The sequence below is a fragment of the Neomonachus schauinslandi genome, chromosome 1 (genome assembly GCF_002201575.2).
Source record: "Neomonachus schauinslandi chromosome 1, ASM220157v2, whole genome shotgun sequence".
Lineage (NCBI taxonomy): Eukaryota > Metazoa > Chordata > Mammalia > Carnivora > Phocidae > Neomonachus > Neomonachus schauinslandi.
The window spans coordinates 158,320,282-158,328,184 of NC_058403.1; positions in this window are offsets into that span (position 1 = coordinate 158,320,282).

A 7,903-nucleotide genomic window follows, 5' to 3' on the forward strand; every position below is an offset into this window, starting at 1 on the left:
AGAGTGGCCTTCCCAGCATCTCCCTGCACCCCCCTGTCCCTTCCCCTGCTTCACCGTTCTTCCTCACACTTGTCACCACTCACTAGAAGAGGAGCTCCAGGAGGTGGGGATGCTGTCTTGCTTATTGCTGTTCTCTCAGTGCCTCCAGATTTGCCCGGCACATAGTAGGTGCTTAATAAATGCTTGTTGTTGACTTAAGGGTCGGTGATAACAATAACCCAGGAAAATTGACAGCACTGTACAATATAATGAAAGTCAATGCCGCCCCCCGATGGTGAACCTACGGGGATCAGGCACCTGTTAGGCATTTTATAGCCTCATTAGCAAGTCCTCAGGAAACCTCTGCCAGACAAGTGTTACTGGCCCATCTTAGAGACAAGAAGGCTGAGGCTCAGAGAAGTCAGGCAACTTGTCTGAGGTGCCCCAGGCATCTGGGTCTTTCTTCCCTCCAGGGTGGTTGTGAGGATTAAATAAGCCAGGGGGTCAGCTGGAGGGGGCCCTGTAAGCGCTGTTTCTCGCAGGAGCAACGGGGTAAGGAAGGGTCTGGTATGTCCTGGAGTAACACTAGAGCTTTGGGCCATGTCTTGGCATAGCGGCCAGGGGAGTGGGAGGAAACCAATGGGAATTAAAGCTCCCCACAAAGAGTGCCTTTGTCAGTCACCTCATTTCATCCCTGCACATGCTGGGGGGCTGTCTTCTCACTTCCCTCCCGTGGGCTAGGGGCCAGGGTGTCCAGGGAGCTGGGAGTGACCCAGCCTGGACTTGAATCAGGTCCCCAAGGTCAAGCTCTGGGAAGGGGCTCTGCGACTCCAGCACCAATCCCAGCCACCCCCCTGCCCCAGCGCACATACCCACTTCTGCAGCTAGAGAGGCGCATCAGCAACGTCTTGACCTCTGCCAGTGACCTCTGCTCTTCCTGCCACTTCTCTTCACCCTCCTCTTCTTCGTCGGAGGCGGCCTGGCCCTCCACTGAGCGGAACAGCTGCCCGTCCACTGCTGGAGAAGCATGGGATGCCGGCACCAGGGCCAAAGGGAGGGAACCAGGCAGCCCTCCCCAGGGGGACGTGCGGTGGGCCCCGCAGAGGGGACAGGCTCTGGCACCATCAGCCCTTTTTCCAGATAGCCGCTCTCCCACACTCCCCATCCCTGCAAGGTGAGGCCACCGAGGCTGCTGGGTCCCCTCCCCAGTGCCTGGCCCAGTCTGGCCAACCGGAGCCCCTCCCTGGGGTTTTACACAGGGCCCCCGGGAGCGAGAAGCCCTTTCTCTTCTCTGCTTTCTAAGATGACACGACTAGCCAGGGCCTGTCTGCACTCTCAGAGGTGCATATTATTTCCATTTTAGGATAGGACAGTCCCAGCCAGGGGAGCCACAGGGCAGGGGTCGGGGCTCTGCAGGGCATGGGCACCAGGTTGAACAGATTTTCAGCTCTCAGGGAGCTGCATGCCTCTACCACTTGGGATGTAAGGGAAGGGTTGTCACGCGTGTGACTCTGTGTGATCCCCAACGTGGCCGTGTCTGGTTGGGGTACTCCGGTCTGGTTGCACATTGGAAACCCCGGGGACTGGCTGCCCAGCGTCGGCCTCCATCTCTGGGGGGTGTGGGGGGGGCAGCCCCTGACCATCTCTTCAGGAGAAGCCTTCCCTCTCCTCCCCACTCCACCCCAGCCCGGGGGACACGCGAGTCCAGGCTGGCCAGGCAGAGTGCACACAGCCCGGCCACATGACGAGTTCAGCCGCGGCAGGGGACCTAGTGTGAGCCAAGGAGAGCCAGGCCAAAATCTGAGTCAAACTTCCAGGGAAGAGAAGAGCCGCCATTCCTCTGGCCTGGGAGTTGGAGGGTGTGGGTCTGCAGCTTGTGGGGGCTGTCTGGTCAGTCTGAGGGGAGCACCTTCTGCACAAGGCAGCAAGAGATGAAGTTCCATGACACCCTGGCTGTGCCTGAATCCTACGTGGACTTTTTCATTAATTCGAGCCACTCTGACAGTGACAATGGCCTGATCCTAACAGACAGATAGTGTCCTGAGCAACAAAGCTGTGTCCTCCTCCCCTGCAGAGGGAGAGGAGAATCACAAGCAGCAGAGCTGGGGTGGGCCTGGGCCTCTGCATTTCTAAAAGGCTCCTGGGTGATCCTGACCAGCTGGTAGGTTTGGGAACCACTGACTCAGGTCTCCTGACTTGGGACACCCATCTCTCCAGCCTGACTGTCCCAGTTGGTTGGGCTCAGGGCCCTTCTGTTTTGTTTCAGTAGAAACTGTCCCAGACCAAACAGAACCAAGGTTGAGGGGACTGGTCCCTGACTTTTTGGTTGTATGAATTGCATTCCCAGTATTGACAATTTGTTTTTCGTCCTGGCAATTTCCCGACTCTGTGTGTGTATGTGTGTTGTGTACGCGTGTGCACGTGTATATGTATGTGTATGTGTACGTGTGTACATGTATGTGTGTGTAGATGTACGTGTGTGTGTACATGCATGTGTGTGGCATCATTGTTGTCACGGTCATTAATACTGTCCTGGTGCCCCAGGCAGGGGCAGGCGAGGCGCTCTGAAGAGGAACGGGAAGGATGGTGCCCAGCAGCCCCCACACCTGCCCACGACTGAGCCCGGAGAGCACTGGGCACCCCTCGGCCAGTGTTGCTCCCCTTCCCACATGACAGTTCCACACCCACCAGGCCCCGGTTCTTGAGCCGATGGGCCTCCTTGTGGTCTTCTTGAGGGGTGTCCATCCAGCCCCTGCTTACATACCTCTGATGATGGGGCGCTCACTCCACCTCAGTTCCCTGGGCACCCAGCCCATCCCTGCATGGGACTGAAAGGAGACAGACTTTTCCCACACTGAGCTGGAACCTATCCCTGGGAACCGCCTTCTCCCACCAGGTGTCTGTACTCCCCGGCCTAAGGACGGAGCCCTTGTTACTCGGGAAGCCCCGCCTCAGCACACAGCGGGAGTGGGGTTCTGTTTGGAGGCTGGATGGCAGCATCGGTGTGGACAGCTGTGGGAATGGGGCCTGGCACAGCCGGCCAATCGTGAGCCTGGCAGCAAGCCTGAGTGTGGCGGGGACAAACCTTCGTCCAGGGGTCCGCTCCTGGAACCGCTGTCTGACTGCCAGGCTCCCTCTGGAGGGCTGTCTGGGCTTCTGGTCCCACTGTCCGCAGGGTCACCACTCTTGGCTTCTGGCTCTGGGCTGGCTTGTGATGAGATTGGGGTCTGGGTGCCCTCCGACCTGTGGGCAGGGGAGAATACACAGGTGTTGAGAGGGAGGAGGGGGCTCAGCCGGCTTCCTGCAGGAGAGTGTGGGATGTGGGCCCACTCTCTTCCACTGCTTACTCTGCACAGGTAAGCTGTGTATGATGTGCCTGAAGAAGACCCTGGATTGTCTCTGCGGTTGACCCTACTGACTCCCTACCCAGCGGCCAGCATGTTAGAGCCAACCTTCCATGACAGACACTCACTCTCTCAGCACCTCTTGCAGCCAAGGCACAGGCTGTAACCCAATTTTAGCCAGTGAGACTAAAGGCAAAATCTGAGGAGCCTCTGGAATGGATTTGTATCCCTTATAAAAAGAAGATCAGGAAAGGAAATGCCCTTCCTTCCTGGCTTTGGACATTATCATGTGGATATGATGTTTGAAGCTATGGCAGCCATCTTGTGACCAAGAGGAAATGGCTGAGAGAATTATAGAGTAGTTAAACAAGAGCCCTGACATCTTTCAGCGGCTGAGTTAACTAGTCTTGGAGTTACCCACCTCTGGACTTCTTATTACGGGTGAGATTTTTTTTAAAAAAGTCTTAATTGTTTCAGTTACTTTTAACTGCGTTAAGATCGAAAGTATCTCTCCTCTTTGGGCTTTGGAGAACCTACTTCAGCCTCATCAATCAATTTTCTTGATAATCTAAGGTCCTCACTTTTTGGATATACATTTTCCATGTCACTGCAGTTACAAGGTCAAGGAAAACATGAAAACGAATCTATCATAACATGAAAATATTCACTAATGAACTACTGCTTGTTAAACTAGTCCTTCCCTTCTCCCTCATTGTACACCAACATCTGTCTCTCATCTCTTCAGAAACTGTCATTCCTCATCTCTCTCTGACTATCAGATGTAACAACCCAGTACAAAGTGTCTGTAAAATGAAACTGCACATCTTGGAAAAGGAGAGCCTTTGGGATATCGGCGAAGGGGATACTGGAGAACCGTGGGATTACAGCAGAACCACTGATTGTGGGGATGTGGTGGAGTTGGACCAGTCTACGACTGAATAAGACAAAACCAACAGGATTAGGAAGGGCCAGGAGCACCAAAAGAGGACTTGGAGGACCGGGAAAAGCCCTTAGAGAAACTAACAAAAGTCTCAAATACTTTTGCAAAAGGGACCCTCCTCATGATTAAGCTGCAAAAATAAGAAAACATGAAGTTAAGGATGCACCATTGTATTTTCATACAGTTTTTCTGGAAAAAATTATTCCAAAAGGAATATAATCAACCCAGAAACAGTCTATATCTAAGAATAAGTACGCTGTACTGCAGTCATGAAGATTACTTTAAAAATGAGTGAAAAATGAAAATGAAAATTACCATGTGATCTGGCAAAATGCCTCTGGGTATATACCCAAAAGATTTGAAAGCAGAGACTCAAGCAGCATTATTCACAAGAGCCAAAAGGTACAAGCGACCCAAGTGTCCACTGATGGATGAATGGATAAAGTGTGGTCTCTACAAATGATGGAATATTATACAGCCTTAAAAAGGGAGAAAATTCTGACACACACTACAATATGGATGAAACTTGAGGACATTATGCTCAGTGACATAAACCAGTCACAAAAGGACGAACACTATATGAGGTCTCTAGAGCAGTCAAAGTCCTAGAGATAGTAGGACGGTGGCCGCCAGGGGCTGGGGGAGGAGGGAGGGGGGGTTAGTGTTTACTGGGGACAGAGTTTCAGTTTGGGAAGATGAAAAGTTTCTGTGGATGGATGGTGGGGCTGGTTGCACAACAGTGTGAATGTGCTTAGTGCCCCTGAACTGCACACTAAAAAATGGCTAAAATAGTAACTTTTATGTTATGTATAAATTTTACAATTAAAAAAAAAGAATGAGTAGTTGAAAACATCACCTGGATTTATTAACTAAATAGTACAATAAACTCACTTTCATACATTTTGTTTTTTTTTTCAAGTTAAAGCCTCAACCAAATCTGACACATGTCACTCTCTTTGGTCCTATTTTATGCAGATTCATTTCAGTGGATTTCCCAGGACCAAATATTACTGGAAAACAAGGACCCTTCTGCTCAGTTCAGGAGTCGCTATTTGGAGTCACCGGCCAGTCTTCGCCCACACAGACTACTGTAAAGGTAGAAGCCATACAACACGGTGGATGAGACTGGGTCCTTGGTTCCAACCCCAGCCTTGCCAATGAGGAACTGAGAGTGGGACTTGGCCCCCATTTTGCAGGTGGGCCACTGAAGCCAATGACCTCGGAGGTCCCCCCGTCTCTGCTTGGCTTCTCTTGATTAGGCCTCTGTGAGTATTCAAAGGAGCCAGCTTGGCCAGGAGCGGTGTTGGCCGCATGCATGTCAGGGAAACCAAGTTGCTGTTCCAGAGGGATCGGGACACAGGGACGAGGCACTACAGAGGGTCCCTAGCAGGGTTTGTCAGGTGGATTCAGTGTCCCGAAGACTGCTGAGCCGAGCAAGAGGGGATCTGCGGGGCTGCACTCGACGGGGGCATCGGCCACCTGTGGCCACCCAGCACCTCCCCTCCCCATGGGTAACAGCGCCCCCAACTGCCACCCAGGTACTTCACCTGCTCACCTACCCCTACGAAAAGCAGCGCATCTGCTCAGAGGAGGGCGGGGCACATGGCCCCTCCCCACACTAATTAGCATGATCCCGCCCCTGGCCACCGTGATTCACTGAGGCCTGCACAGGTAGCCAATGAGATGCACCCACCCCCTTGCTCCCTGCGTAGTGAGGTGTGAGGATGAGGTGGGGAGCTGTGACAGCCATTGGTGACTCCCAGGGGACGGCTTGGAGATGCAGGGGACTACAGATAGAGCCTAAAGATGACAATAGAAACGAGGTCCTTGATAACATTATTTGAGTTGCTGGATCAGGCTCTGCCTGAAGCCAGGGCTAACCCTGAACTTTTGTGTCTTCTGAGCCAGTAACTCTGACTGATTAAGTCTTGCGTTCAAGCTCCGCTAATGCAAGCTGAGAATGGAGATATGGTTTGGCAGCCGGCAATGTGAAAACCCAATGGGTGGGTATTCTTGTTTAAGCATCGAAACCATGTGAGGTTTCCAAAGGCTTGGGCCACAGCCTGAAGAAGAAAAGACACAAGGGCCACTGTTTGAAGACTCCAGGGTGGAGGTAAGTAGACTTTATATGGCCCCAGAGAGTGGTGCTTGATCAGGATGAGGGGGAAGCAAAGGTGAGACTTGGAGAATCATAAGGAGGCAGTTTTAGCTCACTGTGAGGGAAAACTTTCTCACAGGGATTGCTGACCAAGAATGGAATGGGCTGTCTTGTGAGGTAATGAGCTTCATGGCAGAGGAGGTATGTAAGGAGGTCAGGACTTCAATGGCCTGAATTTTTTTTAAAGATTTTATTTATCAGAAGGAGAGAGAGAGAGTGAGTGAGCACAAGCAGGGGGAGTGGCAGGCAGAGGGAGAAGCAGGCTCCCTGCTGAGCAGGGAGCCCCATGTGGGGCTCGATCCCAGGACCCCGGGATCATGACCTGAGCCGAAGGCAGACGCTTAACCGACTGAGCCCCCCAGGTGCCCCAATGGCTGGAATTTTGAATAGAGTTGGAGGTTGAACTCGACAATATCTACATCTTCCCACTATGAGATGTTGCTTCCCCCCACCTCCCACTAAATCATTTAAGGGCTTCAACAAGCAAAATGAGGTGGAGGGGACAGCGCTTATTTAGAAGTTTCCTAGCATAAGCTCGCTCTGGCACACTGGTCCCTACACTTCCCGCAGCCCCACAGCCACTGGAGTCTTAGAAGCCCTGCTCCAAGTGCAACCTTCGGCATTAACAACAACTAAATCTTTCACAGAGCGCGCAGTAGGTGCCAGGCACTGTTCTCAGTGCTTTAAACATTTTCCTCACAACAATGAGGTAGGTAGGTACTGCCATTCCCCACGTCTTGCCGATGAGGAAGTGGAAGCACAGAGAGCCCGAGCAACCTGTTCAAGCCACACAACTCAGGTCTGGAGGAGCTGGGATACCCGCTCAGGCCACTGGCTCCAGGCCCACACCTCAGTGGCCCTGCCCGGTGGGAGGGAAGCTTGGAAGACAAGGGCTGCAATGAGCCAGCCCAGCTGCCGTTCTCATTAGGTGACTACAGGTCACATGCAATGAAGTCAGGAAGAGGAAGCCACTGAGAAGAGTGTGGAGAGTGGGACAGATGAGGACACACTTCGGAATTTTCCAAGAAATAAAATGTGGCTGCAGAGAAACAGAGTTTCCCTAAGGAGACCAAGGGTGTGCTACTCATATCTAGTAATTGGTATTTAACCGAGTCTGTCATTACGCTGCTGATTCAATCTGTAGGATCATTCACATAATCACACAAATGTGCTGTAATATCTCCACCTTAATACAAAAACCCAAAACCAACCAAACAAAATAACCCTCCCCACCATATGGCTGCCCCCAGCTTCCACCCCTTTCTCTGTCTACTGTGGAGCAGAGGTTCTTGAGGGGTTGCCTCTGCTGTTCCAATCTCAGCTCGTCACCCGTCACTGCTGAGCTGCTAGACCCAGTAGCTGCTTCTCAGGGCTCGTCTCGTTTGGCTGGTGACATGAAGACTACATTTCACAGGGCACACTTCACAGGGCACACTTCACAGGGCACATTTCATAGTGCACATTTCACACACACACTTCACA